The sequence below is a fragment of the Eleutherodactylus coqui genome, chromosome 1 (assembly GCF_035609145.1).
Source record: "Eleutherodactylus coqui strain aEleCoq1 chromosome 1, aEleCoq1.hap1, whole genome shotgun sequence".
Taxonomy (NCBI): Eukaryota; Metazoa; Chordata; class Amphibia; order Anura; family Eleutherodactylidae; genus Eleutherodactylus; species Eleutherodactylus coqui.
The window spans coordinates 495,163,039-495,188,520 of record NC_089837.1 but is presented as its reverse complement, the minus strand read 5'-3'; positions in this window follow the sequence as shown (position 1 = coordinate 495,188,520).

Genomic DNA, 25,482 nt, shown 5'->3' with positions numbered 1-25,482 from the left:
AAAGAATGCCAGAAATACACTTTTTTAGTTACCCTGTCTTCCAGAAAAAAAGCAATAAAAAACGATCAAAAAGTTGTATGTATTCCAAATTGATACTATCGGAAACTACGGGACATCCCGCAAAAATTGAGCCCTTGCACAACTACGTCGACGGAAAAATTAAAAAGTTATTGCGCGCACAAAATGACTGCAGAAAATAATTGAAAAAAATTAAATATCTTTAAAAAAAAATACAAGTACTACAGCAAAAAAAAACGATATAAGTTTGGTATCGTAGTAATCGTACTGACCCATAGAATAAAAATATCAGGTCGTTTTTGGTGCAGTTTGTGCGCCGTAGAAACAGGACGCACCGAAAGATGGTGGAATGTCGGTTTTTTTGTTTCATTTCTCTCCGCTAAGAATTTTTTAAAAGTTTTTCAGTAAATTATATGGTACAATAATTAGTGCCATTGAAAAATACAACTCGTCCCGCAAAAAACAAGCCCTCATACAGCGATGTCGATGGATAAATAAAGGAGCTACGATTTTTTAAAAGGGAGTGGGAAAAAACAAAAATGGAAAAAAAGCAAAAAAGCTCCGTCACTAAGGGGTTAATGTACTCCTCCCACCAACATGTTTCACCCGTAGATTTAAGGGGTTTATCATGGACCACCAATCACAAGTTACTAGATACAATGCAGAAGCACTATGGTTAGGTTCCTGTGTGGGAATTTCCTTTTCAGGTTGGTTACTCAGCTTCTCCGTCCTTAGACTGGTGTTTGGGACGGTTTTGGGTACAAGGAGTTTTTTTTTACTGGACATTTGGCACGGGCATTGATTATGTAATAAATAGGAAAAGTTAATGGGTCCCAACTTGATTATTCAATTCTAAGCGCAAAAGAACTAGTGTCCACATTTTACGTACGGAATCTAATTCTCTCACTTCCCGATGTCATAGAAACTTGAAATTTGGCACAAGCATTGATTGTGTCATAAATATGAAAAGTTAATGGGTCCCAACTCCATTATTCAATTCTAAGCACAAAAGAACTAGCGTCCAAATTTTATGTATGTAATCTAATTCTCTCACTTCCTGATGTCGTTTTATATAAAGGAAACGTCGCATGGTTACCTCCACGTGGTGTTTCCTGGGTAACGCAGAGAACTATGCAAAATGGTGAACATATGTTTTTCCGATATCTCTAAAGTAACCACGACTTCATAAGATTTTCCGTGTGAACACCACATAAACACCAGTACCAAATTAACTGAGGCGAAGCCGAGTATATCAGCTAGTATTATTATTTAAGACAATACACTTTTCTGTGAATCCTAGTAGTTATTGTGTCTGTGATTCGTATAATTTTACTGCAAGCGGCTTGCATATCTGGTAATTCTGTGTGGATTTCTTCAACCACAGAAAATCCACAGCAATTCCACGCATCCGTAGGGTATATTAACACAAGACATGTTCCACTGTCAAAAATGGGTTTAGAGTGCTGCATATGGTTTTACTGCGATTGCCAGGGTTTTACTATGAGGTCATTGGCCGCGCAGTTATTACAGGTGGTCCTACTTGCGCAGTGGAAAACGTCTCATGTAAATGTACTCTAAAAAGCTGTCTCAGTCATTTGGTGAGTGCATCCTGATTCCTGGGTTTGATGACAATTCTGCCTAATCCTTAAAACTGATTTATTTGCTCTGCTCGGAATAAAGAGGATTAAACTGTTTGGAATAAGAGATTCTGTGCAGAATACAAAGGATTAACACAATTTCTAATAGGTTCAAATGAATTGAACTGTTCCCTGGGCGATATTGCTGCACAGCGCAGGAGATAGCAGTATGGTAGCCTCGTATTTACATATCTGCCGGTACAATTTAATGGATCTTACTGACAAATGCAGCAGAGCTGAGATTGTATTTCGCACAGATCACTGCTAAATTGTGTCTTCGGTACCAAAGTTGGTCGTAAAGAACTCCAACCAAGCTTTAAGATAAGTGGAACTTCAGTGTTTAGGCCCATGCAACCTCTTAGGATCTCCTAATCATCCTAATGGATGCTTTATGAGAAGCCAATTAAACCACTGGATATGTTTTTGGAGTGCGGGAAGGAGCCTTAATACTTGTCAGATGCAGAAGAGCTTTTTTTGGGATCGAATCTGGATGCGTTATCGGTGTTTTTTGTAGGACTGTAGGTAGACCTACAATAGATATAATGCAACTCCATACTTCTAAATGACAAACACAGCTCTGCTACATCAATATATGATTTTATAGTTTTTGTTTGTAAAATGGGTGATGGTTCCACACAACAGGCCAGAAACAGAAATGCGTCAACAAGAATGTTGGGTCTGTTAGTGTTTCATATTTGTAATGTTTTTGCATGTTTTTTCTCTTAATTCTATCTTGTCTGCCCAGACAAAGCTCTGCTTTAGGGCTCATGTCCACGGGCAAAATGGACTGGGAGGACTACCCTTTACCTCTTAGCTCCCCCTTATCTATGAAATAAAGGACACGACAACCTGCTGGCGTTTTACGTGGGTAGGCCACAGCTTTATTTAATTTCTCTTTTACTCCACTTTATACCCATCTTCCATGCCGCTTAACTGCTTTATTAAATTTTAAACTTTTAACGTGAAAACAACCAGGCGTAAGAAAGCCCCATGATGGGCCTGTACAGCCCTTCCATCCATTGCTGGCATGGAAAAAACATTACCGCCTAACCCCAAGCTGTGACAACTTCCTAAACAACTTAACTTCCTCATAATAACTCTATCACACCTCCCTTTCCTTACAGGGCGGGTGGGTGGGCGACTCCACTCTTCTTTCTCCTTCTGAGCACTGACTCCTCCTCTTCCTCTCTTCTCTTTCCTATCCCTCTAACCCTTCCCTTGGTCGCTTCCTTCCTCTCCATCTAGCTAGCCCCGCCTCCCAGTCCCCCACAGCTACGTTATACACTTTGCTGTTTTACAGACTGGGAGGACTACCCTTTACCTCTTAGCTCCCCCTTATCTATGAAATAAAGGACACGACAACCTGCTGGCGTTTTACGTGGGTAGGCCACAGCTTTATTTAATTTCTCTTTTACTCCACTTTATACCCATCTTCCATGCCGCTTAACTGCTTTATTAAATTTTAAACTTTTAACGTGAAAACAACCAGGCGTAAGAAAGCCCCATGATGGGCCTGTACAGCCCTTCCATCCATTGCTGGCATGGAAAAAACATTACCGCCACCAAGGATGCCGCATATCCCTATGCTGCACTCCGCCCCCCACATGCCAGCCACAACGCCTCCTCTACCCCGTCCTGCAGCCCTGACAAAAACGTGTCGGTGCCAATATCACTAAGGTGAACACCGTCACCCCTAAACATGCCTATCTCTCTCTTTTCTAACTCCCAGTGTCTAACTGACACCCCCCCAATTGACTGAACAAATTTAGACATCTTAAAATTGACGTTCTTCCTCGCTCTTTCTATAGCCTCCATATCCCTCGCTTCCCTCCAGAACCTTCTGGCCACAATATCTGACCAGACTATAATAACGTCCTTAAAGAACTTTTTAAACCGGTATAAATCCTCTTTCATCAACGTTAGCAACTCTCCCACTTTAACTTTCCCCAGATCATTTCCACCCGCGTGGATTACCAAGATCACTTTATCGGGTGACCGCCTGCTGATTTGCAGCACCTCTTGGAGCAGCCCGGTCCATTTCAACCCTCGTACGCCATGCCATTGCACGCATACGTCTTTTTGTCCCAAATGGGGACCCACCGGCCTTGCTCTGGCCCTCTTTTCGGCCCAAAATATGTAGGAGTGGCCTACCACCCACACTGTCCAATTTGAACCTGTAAAACAAATCAAGAAAGAAAAACAGGGGAAGAAATGTCCCCAACATCAAACTCATAACCATTTCACAGTACTCTCAAATCCGGCCTTACATAGGACCGGTATGCCTCCGACTTCCACCTACCCACCCTTTTTACCTCCTCACTTCGCAACCCGCAGGAAAAAGCCGACGTGGCCGCCCCAATTCTAAACGAATGAGACCCAAAATCGTTTGGCGCCAAACCCAGGTTTTTTAAGCATGACCGCATTATCGCCGTGAACTGGTACCTTGTTACCGGAAATCCCGTTGCGTGCACCAATAGCGGGCCGCCACCACTGTGGCGTGCCATAACGTCTCTAACTAACTTTACTGGGCACCACTCTGTCCCCAGCGCACGAATCCGCAACCATTCACCCGCTCCGTATATGTCCGTTTTCGATTTTCGTATGCAAATTTTAATATCGTCGTCCCCGAGCGAAACATCCGAAAATTGAAGACCTCCCGGATTATTTTTACTCGTCGATACTAATTCGCCCAACCGCAACGCTGCAAAAAAGGCCAAGGAAAATGTAGCTCTAAAAAGCGCCATTTCTTCTACGTTCGCACATACTGATCCCATTATCTTCATCATTGCGCAAAGCAGCTCGAAAGTGATCGGGCGTCTCCCATCCCGAGAAAACTTCTCTTTCTTCCAACCTTTCAGTATTTGCGTAAAAACAAACTCCTTTGTCACGTCGCGACTCCCGTGTAGGCGTAACAAAAATGCTATTGCCGAAACGTGTTTTCTCGCCGCATCCGCCGACGCTCCCCGCCCGCGCAGGTTCGCCAATGTGTCTAAAGTAACCGCTCTAGCCTGCTCCGTATCCGGAAAACCACCCCCGGCGACCTCAAACCATTGCTTCCAAATCGCATTGTAGCGCCGCCATGTGGCTTCGGATACCGACTTACGGACCAGATTCAGGAGCTCCTTTCTATTATTTGCCATAAGAAAGCAGGGCAACATACCCCCTCGACGTCCGCCGTCGGGTGAAGCTCCCTGAATTTCGACATCTGGAATCGAGAAAGAGCGTCAGCTTTGTTATTTAAATGTCCTGGTACATGGCTCGCTTTGAACTTTATGTTATGCTGCAGGCAATCCAAAATCAAATGGCGTAAAGCCGCCAACACCAATTTGCACGCTGAGGACTGTTTATTTACCGCTCTCACCACCGTCTGGTTATCCGACCAAAAACATATACTTCTATTAGCCAACACCGGGCCCCATAGTTCAATGGCGACCATGATGGGAAAAATTTCCAACAGTGCTATGTTTCTCGTCCATCCTCTCTCGACCCAGGCTTCCGGCCACAAGGCGTTGCACCACCTGTTACCAAAAATCACACCAAAACCACAGGCTCCAGCTGCATCTGATACCAGTCCTAGCTCCTCACTGTCGACTTCTTCCCTTTGGCATATTACCTGCCCATTGAAAGTTTCGAGAAAAACCTTCCATATGTGCAGGTCCGCCTTCATTTCCTTTGTCACCCTGACAAAATGATGAGGCTCCTTTGCCCCTTTCGTCGCCAAAGACAATCGCCTCGAAAAGGCGCGTCCCATGGGTATGACCCGACACGCGAAATTTAGCAGGCCCAGCAGCACCTGCATTTGGTGCAGTGTAACTTTCCGTGATGTACTAACGGTCTCTACCATCTGCCGCAACCGCGCAATCTTTTCTTCTGGTAGCCGAAACACCATCTCCTTAGTATCGATCTCGATACCTAAGAACTCCAAACCTGTCACTGGCCCTGCTGTCTTCTCCGCGGACAGGGGGACGCCTGCTCTTTCCATCAGCCTCTGAAAAGATGCCAATAAAAAACCGCATACGCGTGACTCGGGGGGCCCTACGAACAAAAAATCGTCCAGATAGTGTAAGACCGAAGGGATGCCCGTCTCGAATCGAAGTATCCATTCCAAAAATGAACTGAAAACCTCAAAATAATAGCACGAAATAGAGCATCCCATCGGCAAACACATGTCCACGAAATAGCACCCTTCCAATCTACACCCCAACAGATGAAAACAATCAGGGTGTACCGGAAGCAACCTGAAAGCTGATTCAATGTCCGCCTTTGCTAACATTGCACCAGCTCCCGCCCGACGGACTAGATACACCGCCCGGTCGAAAGACGCATACGACACTGCTGCTTGCTCTTTCGAAATCCCGTCGTTGACCGAATCACCCGCCGGAAAAGATAAATGATGGATAAGCCGGAACTTGCCCGGTTCCTTCTTCGGGACCAGCCCCAAAGGTGAAACCCGCAAGTTCCCGAATGGGGGTTCCCGAAATGGGCCCGCCATCCGACCCAATTCCACCTCTTTCAGTAACTTCTCCATCACTAACTCTTTGTTTTCTCGAGCCGATTTTAGATTGTCGCAGAGCCTAAGGGAAAAAGTCGGGTTGTGCGGTATCCGGAAACCTTCCGTAAAGCCTAACCTAATTAATCTTGACTCCTGCGTCCTGTGGTACCGGACGAGCCACCGCTCCAGGTACCTGACGTTCACTGGGGTTCGCCCCTGCGCTGGGCACCCCTGGTGTAACTGCTGTCCTCTGTCGCCTAAAACACCGTACCGCGGAGTGTGCTCCTCCGCACACTGAGCACTCATGCCGAAACTTACACGATGCGTAGAATCGGCAATGACCTTCGTTGAAGGCCCAGCACGATCCGGAGGGTTTTGATGCCGCAGGTGCCTGCTGTCCACTGGCGCCTGCAGCGGTCCCCTGAAAAAACGGCTTTACCGGTTTTTGTGAAAGAATAAGCTGGATCCACACATCCGTTGCTTTCGTGGCCCAGCTTATGTTCTTCATTCCGGAAATACGACGACGAAAATCCTCGTCGTACCTCCACCACGCCGACCCTCCGTGCAGTTTATACGCACTATGAATGGTGTTCATATACACCATTAGTTCAGGACCCTTCTGTGGACTGTGTTGACAGGCTACGTGTGCCAACATTAAAAACGCCTGTAGCCAATTCCCAAATGTTTTGGCTACTTTCGCTTTTCTGTCGGTCCCACGTTCCGAAAACCGCTCTTTGTCGACCGCAATATGTTCCACCGACAGTAGTGACCATATGTCAACATATGTACCATTTTTAATTTTCTCCGTTAATTCTTCCGTCAAGCCCACCCCGAGCGGGGCTACCCCGCAGAAAAGTGTATCTGCGAACCTCAAGCCGTCACCAACCAGCTCTTCGCCCCTACGACTCGCCCCTTGCGAGCTCTCGGGTGCGTGAGCCAAACTTTTACCAACCTCGTAACGATTTACCAGCGCTTTTAGCGCTCCCATAAACTCTTCATCACACAACTCTTCGCCCCTACGACTCGCCCCTTGCGAGCTCTCGGGTGCGTGAGCAAAACCTTTTTCAATTCCAGAACGATTTACCAGCGCTTTAAGCGCACCCATAAAATCTTCGTTATACTTATCACCAGATGTTACCGATACATCCCAAACATTTTTGTAGTGTGACTCACCCGCCTTGTTCCTCCCTGGTTCCGCCAAGAGGAAGCTCGGGCCGGGTGGCGTTGATACACGATCCCGCCTCTGGCCTGCGTGTCGTTCCGTGCCCAAATCATGGGTGACACCACGGCTTCTCTGGCTCTGCGCACTGAATGCCCTACCGGCCGAAGGTGCCATATTGTGCCTGCTACTGCGGGGAGCGTACCTATTATCTGCGGAAGAAGCCGGCGAGAGAGATGAAGTATCGCGTGAAGCCCGAGCGTCCCGCTCCCGGCCGCTGCGCCTATCGTAAGCAACCGCCGCTTCTGCCCTTCTCTGTGCATCCATTAAAGGGGCCTTCCTTTTCCGACCCTCATTCTCTGGAGACGCTGACGAGCTCGTATTTACCCGCGCTCTTCTGCCTGCCCTAAACCGCTGCGCCCCTTTTTCGCTTCTGCGCCCCCCCACCCCCCCATACTTACCTTGCTCTGCTGCTTGCTCCTCCCTGGCGCGCCAACTTGCTCGCTCCCTTGCCGAGCTGCCCGGTGAGCGCCCGCTTGTGTGCCGCTCGTGTCGGGCGCCCTGCCATCCGCCGGCTGCCCCTAATGCCACTATTGCCTGCTGCTGCACAAAGCGCCCCCGCCCCTCCCCCCCCTCCCCTCTACAGGCAGAGGGGCTGTTGCCAACGCCCCAAGCCCACTTCTCATGTAAACTATGCTGCCTGCACTATCTCCACTATCCCTACCCTCCCTTCTATTTATCCTCCTAACACCTCTCTTTGAAATCCGACCCCCCCCCCCCTTTCCCTCTCGCTACCTCCGCTAAGCTCTCCCTCCCCCCCGCTACGCTCCTCCGGGCTGAACAGGGACTCGCTCCCGTAGCCCCTTGTGGCCTCCTTCTGCAGTGCAGGCCTCCCGCCGGTACTGCTTCCGGCTCGTAGATCCCTCCGCCTGCTGAGGGAGACACGTGTCCCGCTCTCCCTCTCCTCCGCCATGATCTCCTGCGCCGCCACGGGATTCCCCTTGCCCGCGCAGGACTTACCCGACCTTGGCACCGCTCCTCCTCTCCCGGTGAGTAGAACTCCGACTTCCGCTCCGCTCTCGTCCCCACTCCTACGCTCCCCAGACCTGTATGCCTCCGCCTGGCGCTGCGACCGCGCCGCTCCACTCCGGCTCGCTCCCGCTGCTCTTGGGCTGCTTCTGCCCCCTTTCTTCGGCGCTGGGCTGGGGCTTAATCTTGCCGGTGGTTGCCTTCTTCTTTGCGGCCTCCCACGTGGTTCCGTGCCGCCGCACTCCGCCGATGGCTCCTCTTCCGTCCTCGACTCCGGTAACGCCGCCGCCGCTGCTGCCGCCGTCCGGTACTCTTCGGCCATCTTCATGAGCCACAGGGGACCCTGGCTGGCCACCGCTTCCCGAATTTGCTGCGTTAGATGCTCCATCTTCAGACTTGCTTGCAGACCTCTCCTGGTGCGACTCCACTCTTCTTTCTCCTTCTGAGCACTGACTCCTCCTCTTCCTCTCTTCTCTTTCCTATCCCTCTAACCCTTCCCTTGGTCGCTTCCTTCCTCTCCATCTAGCTAGCCCCGCCTCCCAGTCCCCCACAGCTACGTTATACACTTTGCTGTTTTACATGATTTAAAATCCGCAGCGGATCTCCCGCGCGCGGATCCGCACCCCATAGGGATGCATTGACCACCCGCGGGTAGATAAATACCCGCGGATTGTCAATAAAAGGCATTTTAAAAAAAATGGAGCATGAAAAAATCTGGACCATGCTCCATTTTCATGCGGGTCTCCCGCGGGGACGGCTCCCGCGGGCTTCTATTGAAGCCTATGGAAGCCGTCCGGATCCGCGGGAGACCAAAAATAGGAATTTAAAAGAATTACTCACCCGGAGCGGGCGCTGAAGGTCTTCTCTTCCTCACGGCCGCATCTCCCTTGCTTCGGCTCGGCGGATGTGCCCGGCGCATGCGCGCGGCACGTCGACGACGTGCCGGCGACGTGCCGCCGGCGTAAGGAATTCATCCGCCGGCCGAAAGAGAAGATCCGGCCGTGAGGAAGAGCAGAGCTTCGCCGCCCGCTACGGATAGGTAAATGCTTTTAAATACTTATTTTCAGCGCTCATGTCCGCAGGGCAGGAGGGACCCGCTGCAGATTCTCCATGGAGAATCCGTAGCGGGCCCTATTTTCCCCGTGGACATGAGGCCTAAGGCCTCATGTCCACGGGGAAAATAAGAATTAAAATCCGCAGCGGATTTTAACTCTTCTCCCGCGCGCGGATCCGCATCCCATAGGGATGCATTGACCACCCGCGGGTAGATAAATACCCGCGGATCGTCAATAAAAGTGATTTTAAAAAAAATGGAGCATGAAAAAATCTGGACCATGCTCCATTTTCATGCGGGTCTCCCGCGGGCTTCTATTGAAGCCTATGGAAGCCGTCCGGATCCGCGGGACACAAAAATCAGAGTTTACTCACACGCTCCGGTTCTTCTCTTCGCAGCGGCGCCATCTTATCTCAGTCGCGGCCGGATCATTTTGCTTCGGCCCGGTGCATTCGCGGGGCACGTCACCGACGTCATCATGCACATCCGCCGAGCCGAAGAATGAAGATCCGGCCGCGACGAGAGAAGATGACGCCGCCGCGAAGAGAAGAAACGGAGCGGATGGGAGGTGAGTTTATTCTCATTTATTCTTATTTTCAGCCCTCATGTCCGCGGGGCAGGAGGGACCCGCTACGGATTCTACATGGAGAATCCGTAGCGGATCTGATTTTCCCCGTGGACATGAGGCCTTAGGGTGCCTTCACATGTGGCGGAAATGCAGTGAATTTTCTGTAGTGAAAAATTCCTCATCACAAACTGCATTTCTGCCACATGTGAACAGGAAGGTATAAAGTTAGAATCTTGAAACAAATTTGCAAACAAACGTTACATACTCAAGTAAAGCTGCAGCATATGGTGACACACAGTACAACGTAATCCAGTGGACAACATGCAAATTCTCTCTCTCTCTCTCCCATCTTCTTCTCTGTTTCTCCTCCCATCAAATTCCCCTCCTTCTCTCTCTATTCGCTTCCACTCCCCCTTCCTATTCTCTCTCTCTGTTCACTTCTATCTTCTCTGCCATATTCTCTCTCTATTCTATCTACACTCTTCATCTCATCTCCATTTTCTTCCCCACTTTCTTTTTCCCTCTATACTTTTTCCCTTCTCCTTCTCTCTGCTCTTCTCTCTCTATCCTCTCCCCATCTTCTCTCTATTTCTTCTCTCTACCCCATCTTGTTACTTTAACATCTCCTATCTATTTTTCTCCCTTTTTGCTTCCTCCCTCTCTCTCTGTACACATTATACAATTCTTCTTCTTCCTGCCTCTCTCCTTCTGTCTCTCTATTCTTTCTTTTCTCTCTCCTCTCTCTATTCAACTCTCCTCTTCCTTACTATTCTTTTCCTACCCCTCCTGCTGTCTTTCTATTCCCTTTCCTCCTGCTCTCTCTATTCTCTCTCCTATCTCTCTATTTTTTCTCTCCCTCCATCTCTCTAGCTTTCTCTTCCCCCGTCCTTCACTCCCCTTCTTCTTCTCTCCCTTCTCTCTTGCACTCTCTCCTTCCCCTGCCCTTCTTTCCCCCTCTCTCTCTATCTCACCTTCTGTTACATAGACAGTGTATACGATTATTTTTAGTGCACGGTATGGCAATTTCATTAATGCAGTATGCTTTCTACCCTTACAGTTTCTCTCTCTTCCCTCTTTTCTCTCTCTCTATTCTTTCCCTTGTCTCTCTTTCTCTGTTTCCCATGTTCTTTGCCTCCTCACATCTGTTTCTCTCTCTCACATTATCCTTGGAGTAGATCTTTTTAAGTTGCTACAACTTAAACACAGTTGTATCAGACTGCTCTGAAGATAGTCAGCAAGTAACACAACTGTTGCTAGTAAAGAAAGACAAGAACTTTTGAAAAGTTTGGAGGAGGAGAAGGCTCGGTGCTAACACTGATGCATTGCAGTGCTGGGGTCCTAGGTTCAAATTTGACCAAAGACAAGATCTGCATTTGTATCTTCTCACTGTGTTTATGTGTTTTTTTCTTCATAATAGCCACCTTATTTATATAGTGCATACATTTATTTAGGAGAAGGAAGAAGAAAAGAATGGTCGATCGGTGGTTAGCACAGTTGTGTTGCAGTGCTAGGGTCGTAGGTTCAAACCTGATCAAGGATAACATTTGCATGGAGTTTGCGTGGCTTTCCTCCCACACTCCAAAATATACAGGTGAATCTAACTTGTGAGCCTAAGGCCTGATGCACACGGCCGTATTTGTACCGCGGAATGCAGAGCTCCGGATCCGGTAGCAAATACAGCCTATAGAACATGCACTGAAAAATGCATTTCAACTGCGATATTCCGCTCCCGGGGTGGAAATTGCAGCATGTCCTATTTCAGTGCTCACACAGGCTCGCACAGCCACCTCGTCGCTGATGAGCTGGCTCTGCACTGCGCATGTGCGGCTGTGTGCCAGCTGGCACATCTAAAGCGCAGAATGAAGACGCCGCACAGGTAAGCCGGAAGTCACTGCAGGGGCAGAGGGTCGCATCTCACTGCGAGAATCTCGCAATCGAAATCCGATTCAGCCTTTATGGGGGCAGAAAGTTTTAGGGCAAACAAAACACGCCTGCTGGTGATCACGGAAAAACGTGTGTTTTTCAGCGTTCTCCATTAATACTATATTAATAGAGACCTCCCGCGGTGTAAATCCGCGGCAAATATGCCACGTTTTTTTTACAGCTCGTGTAAATCCATGGTAAAATTCCCCATGTCGGTATTGGTTAGCAGAAAAGCCATTAGGTTCAATAGAACTTATTAGCTGCGAAATTCCGCTGCAGATTTACGCCGCGGGAATTGTGGTACAAATCCGTTCGTAGGCATGAGCCCTAAAGTGATGAAAGTGTTTCATAGGCCTCCTGCACGGGCGTAAATTCCACGGCTGGATTTCCCGCAGAATTTCCGCCCATGCACGCTGCCATAGGATTGCATTGGTTTATACAATCCTATGCAGACAGTCGCGATTTGATTGCATGAAAACTCGGGCGGTAAACAAATTGTGGCATATCCTGTTTTTGTGCGAGCCTCGCAGAAACAGAAACGCCACCGCTGACATGCCGGTTCTGCACTGCACGTAGCTGGCACATAGCAGAGCAGAGAAGACGCCAAGGAGGAGATGAGCCGTGGCATCCGACCTGGCCATGGTTTGCACATATTATATAAAAAGATGATTATTATGGAACACAGGTAGAACATACAAACTCCGTGCAGATGCTGTCAGATTTCAACCAAGGACCCAGCATGCAAGGCAACAGTGCCAACCGCTGAGCCACGCCACCACTAGGTTGGACTGCCCGAGGTTTGGGTTTCCTGCAAAGTTCCACCCCGAAACAGGGTTCTTCTGGTTCGGTTTGTGAGCACTAATCGCTAGCTAATTGTACTTTTAATTAGCAGTGACTTGATCAGATACATACGGTATAACCTCAGTTCTGATAGCCAGTAGCATCAGTGTCCCCGGTAGCATGTGTGTAAGGATAGCTGTCTGCTAACTGCAAGGTCTTTACTTTATCCATTTTCCATTCTTGCATGGTGCGATTTTTCTTCTTTGTTTGCCTCTATGAATTATGAAAAATGAATATCCTCCCCGTAATAACAGCGCCTGATACACTGACTTAATTCACGTTAATCGATATTCTTAGAGCAGCTCGTCTTGAGGGAATTGCACTCAGACATTCGAAACCAGCTTTGGATTTAATTGAATTATTTCTGTAAAGCACTTTTACGTAAAATGTACAGATTTCTCCCTCCTTGCATTTTGCTGCTGCTCAGGGAAGACGTCTTGGAGGGTTACCTGTCAGAGACTGGGAGGAGGTGATGGTGATCTCACTACCCGTCACGGCTGGATATCTTTCTTGGCAGGGTTGACAGTAACATGCTGACTGGTAAACAGCAGGTGACAATGCCACCTTTTGTTAAGGCCAACCTGGTATAAGTGGCCTTGCCAGAAATAGCAGCTTCCCAAAGGATCTCGACAAAATGGAGAGGTATTGGATGGCATTCAAGATTATTACAGCTAAATCTCGGATGATAATTTCACCGAGAATTTCCAAGCCAAGTTAGTTCTGATAAGGGAATTAGGAGTCTAAAATACATGGAGCATCTGTGTGGGGAGAATACAATATATAGAAAGGGAGCAGAGGTGGGACACAATGCAATAACTCAATCACAGGTGATTAGTATTGAATGGCGTACAACAAAATGACAACGTTTAACCGCTTAACGTCCGTTCTAAGTGACCGCACATCTTAAAGATTTTGCTCAAGCAGTGAGCTAATGTTTCTTATTTCAAGGAAATTTTGCATAGTTTTTTGTGACACGTGGGGGCGGTCTAAGTGTATCTTTTTATAGTCATATTTTTTGCTTTTGTTAGCTTTATTTGGATTAAAATGTACAAAACGTTTAAAAAATTATTATTTTATATTTATAGTCCTTTTTTTTTTTGAAGGGCCACTCCGGTGAAAACACATTTTTCTATCCTTGCACCATCACCTGATTGTCCACCAGCCTCCTCCATTTTGATGTTGAGATTTGTCCCTGCTTTCTCTTTCATTAATCTGTACTATTGATCCCATGATGCATCAACACAACATCACGTAAGCAGCTAGAGCTGGTACCATCTCTGCCGGCTGGGAGGACACTGTAATTGTGACTTCACTGACCTATTAGTATACAATCAGGAGACTGAGCTGTGATCATCTTCATTATACCTGTGTTATCGGAGTGGTGTGATCATTAACAGTAACTGTGATAGTGGTATGACTTCCTCTAAAGAGCTTGCAAGGTAGAATCCATCTCACAGGAATTATGCTGACTGGAGAACTGACTTCTTGAGAGAACATAAAGACAAGTAAATCTAAGCTGGTCAGAACTGAAAAGGATTTCAGATCGTTTCTGATAGAACCAAGGTAACACTAGCGGATGTTTGGTGCTTTTACATCTGCATCCACAGTTCTGCTTTCCTGCTCCATCCAGAGAGCAAAAGGGGGAATCCCTGTGCCTGAACACCTCCAATTTAGGACAGAACCGAAAAGCGCTGAACGGACCCCATTGACTATATCTGGGTCCATTTGGTTTCCGCTCAGCTGTCTGGAAATTAGCTAGAAGAAAAAGGGCTGCCATCAGCACTTTTTTCTTCTGTGATTTTGTGCTGGATCTGCGTGGAGGTTCCAACACAGATGTGAAACCACCCTTACATCTACTGGGGGACTGATTACACACTGATTGAAAAGGAAAGTTTCCCAAAGTGACCTTTTAAAAAAAATAAAAAATAAATAAATAAATAAATTGCTGACTTGCGATAAATAGTGTTGGAATGAGTTTGGGATTACTCTTGTTAGGAGTAAGAACCATGGTTAGAAATGCGTAAGCTGGTCGGGTTGTCCTGCCCATTTCTTTGCATGAGTACTGGATTTGTTTCTATATATTGTCTACGTGTTTTTTATTTGATGCTCAATTGTGATTGGCCCGGGTGATAAAATCGGGCTGATTTTTGCTAAATCGGATCATCCCAATCTGATTTTTATCAAAAATTGCCAAAATATTGCCTCTCGGCTTTCAGTATGTGTGGCTTGGCGCTGCTGCCTTGCAGTGCTGGAGTTCAGGGTTTGAATCTGACCTTGATGGGAATTTGAGCCTGGGACCCCACCAATGCTCACTGGACCTCCGCCACTTTCACTGTTGTTAAGGGAGGCCAAATTAGAGAACCGAATTGTTACTCCTACAGATTTTAATAGAAGTCAGAATTGGGAGTCCTGATTTAAAACTATTTTTTTAAATTGGGTCGGTCACTCCAGACCGGATTATTTTACAAATTGCTCAACACGGTTTGCTATTGTTATGCACAGTTTGGTGCAGATTTGTCTGCAGATTTGCTGTAGAGATCTTCTGCAGCACTTCCGCTCCGATCTGTGTACATTTACCTTAACCAGCCCATTGTGGTGACATGCCCCGGGACTACCCAAGCTTGTGAAACCTGAATCAGGCTGGAACAGATGGGACCCTGAGCCTCTATTCTGTTTTATATGCTGTTTGATTGTATACCTTAGTGACTATAATACAAGGACTCGCTTTTATACACTCTGGAGCTTTAAACATTATTGCACTATATTCTGTTTATTTGAGTATTTAGTGACTATTAGATAAAGCACATGTGGTCTACATGAAGATCTGAGAAGCAGTCTGGCTTCTCTGGAGTGTGGAGGTAGAAATGGCCATCCATTCTACATCTTATCTGGTGCGGTCGCTTGGGCGTAATTCATTGCATCGGGTAAAATGGTATCTGCGTCAGCGACTTAGATATTATCTTGAGTGACATTAATTGCTGTCAAGATGGCTCTGGGTTTGTATCTACCCAACAGATTTGGGCCATGTAAAGTAGTGATGGCGGCACTGTTACTGCCTCTGTTCTTTACTTATTGAGCACTTTGTAAGCTGTAATCAAGAAGAGATGGACTATTGTAACACACTTCTATCTTATCTTCACAGAGACAGCTGAACACCCAACTGGCTGGATTGCAGAAACTTTAAACCCACTGCGAACATTTACAGAGGCGCGGGTTTCAAGCATAGGACAATATGCAGTAGATTTTCAGCTTGTGGTCATTAATGTGTTAATAAGCAGTTCAACAATATCAAAAAATCACTAGTAATATACAATTTTAAAGGGGTTGTGCCAGAATAACAAGTTCTCCCGTCTACAGCATAGGGGATAACTTGCTGATTAGTGGAAGTCTCACGCTGATCTCAAGACTGGGCGTCCTGTGTGCCTCATCCTCCTTACTGCTCGTAAGCTACCTCACTTAACCCTTCTTGTCTACTCTTCCCACCCTTAGAATACATCTTTTCCTTCTAAAATTAACCCTATCGTCCCCCTATTTTCTGGCCAACTGTCCCCTATCTAAACCTATCATGTCAGGCCCCCACTAGCCTGCGGCCCCCCACTACATACTCTCTTTATATCTGCTTCTGCAATTGCAGTTCAATCATGACGTTTGCTTGTGTGTCAGTCATTCGCCCTTTGTAAAATGGATTAATCTCGGTAATGCTGTGCTAGTTTGGAGATATTGTATAAATCCCTTCAGATTAAGGAGGTTTTATATGCAGAAGAATGTTGTCACTGATAATACAAGATTAGTAATTGATGGAGGGGACTCCGCACCAGCGATAGAAATCCTGCGGTCCATGAAAGATCAATCCTAAGTAATCCAGGAGTCAGGGGGGAATAGGATGGAGCGGGACGGTGCAGGCATTGAGGAGAGAAAATTAGGGCATTATCTGATGGCCAACTGTGTAACAAGTCAATATTCACAATCTACAATGGAACAATCCCTGATAAGAGGGTTGACTTAACTGTACCTTTAAAGAGGACTTGTCACTTCTGCTAATATGTCTGTTTTAATAATTATGTGAATCCCCTATAGTATAAAAATTCTAGAACAATTCTCTTAGAGCTTGGCTTTATGCTGTTCCTCTGTTATTCCTGTGGGAAATGTACATCATGAATAAATTGTGGATTCGGCATTACCATTTCCCTTGTGAATAGGATGTGTTCATATACACCTAGTTATCAATGTAGTCACGTCAAACCTACAATATCCTACCAAATGTATTTAGACACCCCTGTCAGTAGACTGTATCGTGTCTTATTAGCATGTCACATTTCCTAAACCAAAAGATGCAGACCCTTGGAGGGGTGAGTCATAGTTTGTGATGGGAACTGCACACTATTGGATACACGGGTTATATCGCTGCACACAATCCGTCCATCACGACAGATTGCATCAGCCCATCTATAATGGTGCAAGGAGGGTTGTTATTGGGCAGTTGAGCAATGGAAGAATGTTCCATGGAGTTATGAATCACGTGTTTTCCATCTTCACATCAGATGGACATACCTGGATGTGGAGGATCCTGGGGAACGCGTTGTGTTTGAGTGTGTTGTGCCAACAGATAAGTATGGCGGAGGTTCCGTTATGGTCTGGGGATGGGTTACGTGGCACGGTCTCGGTTCGTGGTTGTAGTGACAAGAACCATGAACACGGAGGTGACCCTGACAGTCTAGACAACAATGTGCTGCTGACAATGTGGCAATAATCTGGGGATGGTCGGCCATACTTCCAACAAGACAATGCGCCTTGTCACAAATCCAACGCTGTCTTACGTTGGTTTGAGGATGAGTGTCCCACGATTGGACCGGCTGCACAGAGTCCAGACCTGAACCCTATTGAACATTACTGGGATGAACTAGAACGTTGGGTCAGGAAATTTAAACTGCATCCATCTTGCCAGACGTTTGCAGGATGAATGGAGGGAAATGGCAGCTGAAGAGTATCAGGCGTTAGTAGAACGTTTACCACAGAGAGTATCCAAAGTCATTAATGCCACACTAAGTATTAACATAGAGAGTGTAAATAAATATTACTTTTGATTCTTGCTCAGGTGTCCAATTACTTTTGGAAGGATCCTTTTGTATGTTGGCTCAGCCGTATGGTGTCGCCTGTGAGTTGTGATAAAGTTTATGGCACAGATCTTTTGGAAAGTCACTTGCAACTTTTTAAGAAAGCTTTCAAACTAATGATAGTTATCACCTATCCACAGGACAAGGGATATATGTCTAATCGCTGGGGTCCTACTGCTGGGAGCCCCAGTGATCCTGAGATCTGTGCACCCTGAATTTCCAATGTGAATGGAGCAGTGGTGCAAATGTCTGACCACCACTCCATTGACTTTTGTGAGATGGAGGGTGATTACTGCACTTGGCAGTCTTTCTTCATCCAATAAGAAGTGAATGCCATGAATGCACCCCACTACTCCTTTTACATAGGGCATTCAGAGTGTGCAAATCTCGGGATCACTGGGGGTCCTGGTGATAGGACTCCCAGTGCTCAAACATTTATTCCCTATCCTTAGGGATAGGGGATACATTTCATTATAGCAGAAACCTCCCTAATCTTCTTTCTGCAGTTCTTTGTCCAACCTATTAGATGTGTCTGAGCTGCTAATAATGCTGTAGGTGACAGTTACAATACATGTTGGTTAGAGAATAGATTTTTACTGTCTAACAGGCACCCAAAGTAGCCTGGGACCAATAGTGAGGAGGGTGCATTCTGAAACCCCTGCCCTGAGCATCAGGAGCACTTGTCTTGCTAATACGGTGTGGGAGAACAGCCCAGAGTGCATACTGAGGTTTGCTCCGAGTACATATGTGCGGCGGCCTAGTGCCACCTTTTGACGATGGGGAAGATGGCGGTGTACAGAACTTACTCTGGCACAGGTGGCTCTACCATTTTCTCCACCTAGGCCCATAGTGTAATTGTCCCAGCCGCTTGCAGGACCCGTAAATAACACCTATGTAGGGAACTGTTTGACACCTAGTTGTCTTCGTGCCGCCAGTGCCCTTTTCAAATGGTCAACGCAAATAAGTCCACAGTCACAGGAATAATTTTCCAAAACCGGAGGTACGTGTTTTTTTAGATCAAACAGTGCAGTTCCATTACACAGCATTAACAGTCTTAAGCATAAATATGCAAACACTTGTTTCTAGATTCCTCCCTCAACAAGCTTGTATCCAGAAGTCGCTTTTTCCCTTTGTACATCTGCAGTCTAGGTTATCTGCGCTGCGGAATAAGTTGGCGCTATACAAATAAAGATTATTATTATTATTATTATTATCTGAGGAACTTTTGCTAGGGTGCTCCCGTGGCAATATAGGCACACATCTCGGAACATTTCTCTTCTTCATTACATCCGCACTCCCCAAATCTAGTTACTCAGTCTCTCTCACATGCACTCGTTAGTAGAGCAGATATACGGAGGAACATGTACACACCACCACCGACTCCAGGAAAACAGGATCCGCTCCCTGAAAAGATGGAAAAGGAGGGTGGAGCAAGATCCAGTGAGAGTGGTGAAATAGTTCTGGAGTAAAAAGTGTTTCAAATGATGGAGGTGCTGCCAACCAGATGACGCTCCACCAAGGTGAGCTGAAGCACGTCTTTCCTCCCTATCTCCCTGCCACATACAGGACCTCTGGCACACCCAAAAACCTTTGGAATTGTGTCACCCCCAGGCATCCTGCCGTGTTTAATCCAGCCAAACTGACGAAGGGCCTCGTCCCCGAAAAGCGTTTTCACTTGACTCCACCGCATCTCCACACTCCAACCTTCTTCTTTCACGTCCTTCTTCCGACTACTTCTCTACTACTCAACTCCTCCCCTAATCATTTGACTCATTCCACACACATCACAGGCACACAAAAGATTAGGACAGACAAGACACATAACCAGACTAGACTGACACAACACCAGTCATCAGACATTAACCTCTTAGTGACCTGTCTGGACCAATACACATCACATTACACAGTCTACAACACTTGACAGTGCCAGTATGACACACACATATACACTACAGAGACAAGTACAAATGCACTGTCACTCTGGGCCACTACATACACTATATGGACAAAAGTATTTGGACACTGCATGTTCTTCAGCAAATATGCAAATACGGAGTTTGCCGAACGGCATGCTGGGAAGGGCATCGGTAAAATTAAAAGCTGCTCATTTTGTAATAACTATTCATTCATTGGATTGAGCACTTGTGGGACGGACTGGAGCAATGGGTACGACACCACCACCCATGCCCATCCTCACAACAATCTCCTCTCACAGCCTGGCATGAGGAATGGCGAGCTATTCCTGCCCAGACGTACAGAGAACTTGTGGAAAGTATGTAATACAAGCAAAAGGAGGGCCGACATGTTACTAAATAGAAGAATAAAACACTTTTTCTGAAAGAAATGCAGTGTCCAAATACTTTTGTCCATATAGTGTATATACATAGAATTACAGGAAGCTTCTTGTAGTTGGCGCACATTAGCTGGAGGTGCTGACATGTTCTGACCAGCTGACAGGAAGGGGTCATCGAATCATGCTGCTTGCGCCAAATTCTGACCTCCCATCAGCACGGGGCAACAGAAATCTGGATTCATCGGACCAGCTGATGTTTTCCGCTGCTCAGTGCTACAATTTTTTGCCCACTGGAGTCTTATCTTTCTGTTTCTCATAGACAGTAGTCATGCTGGAACTAGTCGTCTGCTGTTATACTCTAAGGAACAAGAAGTACATTCGGTTAGTTGGAGCACCAGAGTTGTATTTGACTGCAATTTCCTATACTGTGCAGCTCCTGTTCATCAGAACAATTCTTGACATCCTCCTCTTGACTTTTTTACATCCACAGGATCCCCCTTTGCTGGATGTTTTCAGTGATCATGCCATTCTCAGTATACTTTCTATCTTGTTACACAAGGTTGGCAGTGACATCCTGGCCCTGGATAGTCTAGCACCGATGACCGGCCCTTGTTGGAAGTCATCAGATCGCTGGATTTTCCCATCTAATGTGGATTCACACTGAAACGGAAAACTTGTCCCGTGATTTTATGCCGCACTCCGGGGTCACGGGGAGAATTTCCATACAGGGAAGTTCGAATCATGAAATGTTAAATTGACACTTAATGCATTAGGTACAGTTCTGACAAACTTCAAACTAACACTAATAGGCCCCTGTCCATGGGGCGATAGTTCATTGCGGCGATAATATTGTTTGCAGCACGCAAATGAACATGCTTGGCGGGCGCGAAATATACATTGAGATACACAAAAAAACAAAGGCTTGACTGACACGGACGTGTCGGATTCTGCATGCGGTTGGCCCACAGCGGATCCAGATGTAAGCCCGGACGGTCACGCTGCGTACCATATTTGTCTGTATCGCGAATGACCGCAGCGGCTTCCCGGCAGTTACGTGCAGTACAGGTTTTTTTCTCTGTTTTAATTTCCTGCACCATCAATTAATGAAGACGCAGACACCCCCAGCCCATACACAATGTTAATTGCCTATGGACTGCGGGTCGGATACCTCCATTGACATCAATGGATGCGTCCGTGGCAAATAGAGCATACTGTGTTTTTTCTTCGCTTTTGGTATCTGCAAGTGTGAAGGAAAAATCAAAAGTACATGTCTTTCAATTCCAGCCTTTTTTCACGGACAGTCCGCATGGACGGCGATCATGGGTTCCGCAATTAGAATCCGTTCGTGTGAGACCCGCCCTAAAAGTTATCAAGTTTACTTTTGCTACATCTGTATCTGCATCTGGTGCAACAACACATAAATAACCATTATGATGGATGATGATCCGTGTACGGCGCCAAAGGCATAAAAACTGTTTCCGGGAAGTAGAGGTAAAATTGAAACAGTCTTCTTGTCCAGGGTCCCTGTGCACAACATTGGCGTTGTCTTTGAGGGGTTAATTATATACAGTATACGTTCATATATAGAAACTTAGGACACCTCCTTGAGTTGTATACTACTCCACTCCCTTCTCTTCAGATTTACCTTTTCACCTGTCATCCAACCACAAATATAACAATACAAGATATTTATTTAACCCAGTGACAACTCAACAAAGTCGGCATTCCCTGAGGGAGATCAGCGGGGCACGGAGACAAATGTAGCTATTCAGCCGGCTGTAACCCACACCACAGACAACTATGTGACTAGCAAGCCCTGACTTATTTTCTACCGGCGCAATTTGTAATGCTGTGATGAAGTCTATTCTTCTCCACATAGTGCCCGTCTGTTCCTTGTAGGAGCAGGTTACCCATTCTTGATGTTGCACTAGGGTCAGCTATTGTACTCTCTTTATGGTATTGTTCCCTGACTTATCGCTTGCTCCATCTCAGAGGTTCTAATGACAGTCATACATAAAGTGAGACAAGCCAGACATACAGTACTGACTACTGCCTCCCCCTTCCTTTACCTTTGGAGTCAAATCTCTTTTCTGAGGCTAATGGCGATTTCACAAGACGACACTATCCTACCAAAAGTAATTGGACACCTGAGCAAGAATCAAAAGTAGTATTTATTTCCATATGTTAATACTTAATGGGGCTCCTTGGCCCTAATGACATTGGATACTCTCCGTGGCATACTAACATCTAATATACTTCAGCTGGTATTTCCCTTCATTCATCCTGCAAATGTCTGGTGAGTTCTCTCGCCATTGTCTAGAATGTCAGGGTACAGCTTTGTGTTCATGGTTCTTGTCAATACATCCAACGGACCAAGACCATCCCATTAGTGTCATTCAGCCAGGAGATAAAATCATGTTTCTATGAATGTGGCTCAGTTGTTTTAGTGCTGGGGTTCTAGGTTCAAATCCCATTGAAATTAATATCTACATGGACTTTGAAAAAACTCCATCCAGATGTTGCTCTTCTACAACTTTAAATCTACAACTCCAGCACTCCAAGGCAGTAACTCTAACAACTGAGCCAACACACTTGCCTGATTTACTTCAGAGAGGGGAAGAACAACAACATGAATAATCATAGATTGGTAGAGTTGGAAGGGCCTCCAGGGTCATCGGTTCAACCCCCTGCTCAGTGCAGGATCACTAAATCATCCCAGACAGATGTCTGTCCAGCCTTTGTTGAAGAACTCTCCACCTCCCATGGTAACCTGTTCCACTCATTGATTACCCTCACTGTCAGAAAGTGTTTTCTAATATCTAATCTGTGTCTCCTCCCTTTCAGTTTCATCCCATTGCTTCTAGTCTTTCCTTGTACAAATGAGAATAGGGCTGATCCCTCTGCACTGTGACAGCCCTTCAGATATTTGTAGGCAGCTATTAAGTCTCTTCTCAGCCTTCTTTTTGGCAAGCTAAACATTTCCAGATCCTTTAACTGTTCCTCATACAACATGGTTTGCAGACCGCTCACCATCATGGTAACTCTTCTCTTCTCTAGGTAACTCTTCTCTGTTCTCTAATCACAAAAACAACATAAAAATCCATCTGGAGGTTGCCCTTAAACACATTTGAGCCTAGAACTCCAGTACTGCAAGGCAGCAGTGCGAACAACTGAGGCAAGATGCCTAGCCTTTCAGCTCCAACAGAAGAGAACAGGAAGGATAAACATAAAGCGAATGGAGTGGTTGCCCGTGGACAGAACTGCAAGGCATAAGTGCCAGCAACTGAGCCACCACACTTGGTCTTCCTTCTCTGGAGGAGGGGAGGAAGACAGAGAGAGCATGCAAGGTCCATGCAGATGTTTTCCTTGGACCGATTTGAACCTAAGACCCCAGCACTGCAAGGGAATAGTGCTCATGACTGAGCCACCATGCTTATTCTTCTTCCTTCTTGAACTTCCTTCTTTTACTTCATTGCTCTTCCTCCTCCAATTGGGAAGAATGAGAAATAGGGGAAGGAGAAAGGGGAAGAAAGAGATGAAGGAAAATGAGAAGATATTCTCCTTCTCCTCCAGTGAATAAGAAGCAGGAGGAGTAAGAGAGAAGAAGCTTGGTGGCTCACTAGATAGCACTGTTACCCTGTAGTGCTCTGGTCCTAGGTTCACGGCTGGTTATGGACAACATCTGTATGGCGTTTGTATGCTCTCTTCATATTTAGTATTATTCTTCTCCATCTACTCCTCCTCTGGAGAAGGGTGACAGAAAGGGGAAGTGTGGTGGCTCAGTTGTTAGCCCTGTTGTCAGTGCTGGAGTTCTAGGTTCAAATCTGGCCAAGGGCAACATCTGGATGTTGTTTTTATGGTCTCTGTGTTTATTCTTGTGTTCTTCACCCTCCTCTTTAGCAGAAGTGACAGGTGTGCTGCCTCTTTGTTTGTATTCTTGCTTTCCTTCTGGAATAGCACAGACAGGTCAGGTGGCTCAGTTTTTAGCACTGCTACTGTGCAATGCTGGAGTTGTAGGTTCAAATCTGACGAAGGGCAAAATCTGGATGGGATTTTTTCTCTTTGTGTTTATTCTTGTAGTTCTCCCCTCCTCTAGAGCAGAAGAGATAAGTGTGCTGGATTATTTGTTAGCACTGCTGCTCTGCAGTGCTCAAGATGTAGGTTCAAATCTGTCAAAGGGCAAAAGCTTTATGGAGCTTTCTTCAAAGTTCATGTGGATATTATCCTTGCTGGGATTTGAACCTAGAACAACAGCACTGAAGCAGCTCCTCCCCTGATTTCAATTGGAGTCGGAGTTGGCTCTTCCAATTCACAATCACTCTTAAAAATCAGGTTGGGCAGTTCTGATCCAAATATTTCACTATCGCTCAACACTACATGCCATGTAAAACATTCCTAGACCATAAAGGAACCTCCGCTGTACTGAACTGTTGGCACAACACTGAGGCAAAATGCATTCCCAGGCTTCCTCTACACTCAGGGGCATCCATCTGATTAGAAGATGAGTAGTGTGAGTCATCACTCCATGGAACGTTCTTCCATCGCTCAACTGTCCAACAATGACACTCCTTGCACCATTGTGGACGAGCCGATGCGTTGCTCTTTGTGATAGACAGCTTGTGTGCAACAGTATAACCTGTATTTCCAATAGCGTGCATTTCCCATTACAAACTATGTCTGAAACCTCTAAGGGTCTGCATCTTAAGTGGCATGATTTAGGAAATGTGACATGCTAATAAGACACAATCCATTCTACTGATATAGGGTTGTCCAAATACTTTTGGTAAGATGTGTATATCATGGCCACGGCATGGAGACCTTCCTCCCCCCACTGTTCTACTAACTAAACCAAACTTTTATCATTCGTATTGCGGCAACACCTGGACCACCATGTTCTATTGAAGCAAACATACCACGAGTATTACAGCTACGACACACACACACCCTTAACCAGTTCTACTGGGCCAAACGTAGAAGGGTTTCCCCATAAAATGAAGTTATTCCCTATCCATGGGACATGAGATAATTATCTGAGCGATGGGAGTACAATCGGGGGGACTCTCACTGATGATGAGAAGGGCAGTCCTGAGTACCTCTGAAGCAATGGAGTAGTGGTCAAGCTAATTTCCGTGAGAAGGCTGGTTGCATTTCCATTTGGCTACTTCCGGCAGTCCCATTGAAATAACTGGAACAGCAGTAGGCATATGTGACTACTCCTCCATTTGGAAATTAACAGACAGACTTTGGAATCAGTGTACGTAGCATATGTTGGCAAGAGTTAAAGGGATGTGCAGAGTTGGAAAAAGATGGCTGCTTTCTACCACACTCAGTGCCAACCTGTTCACGGGTTGAGTA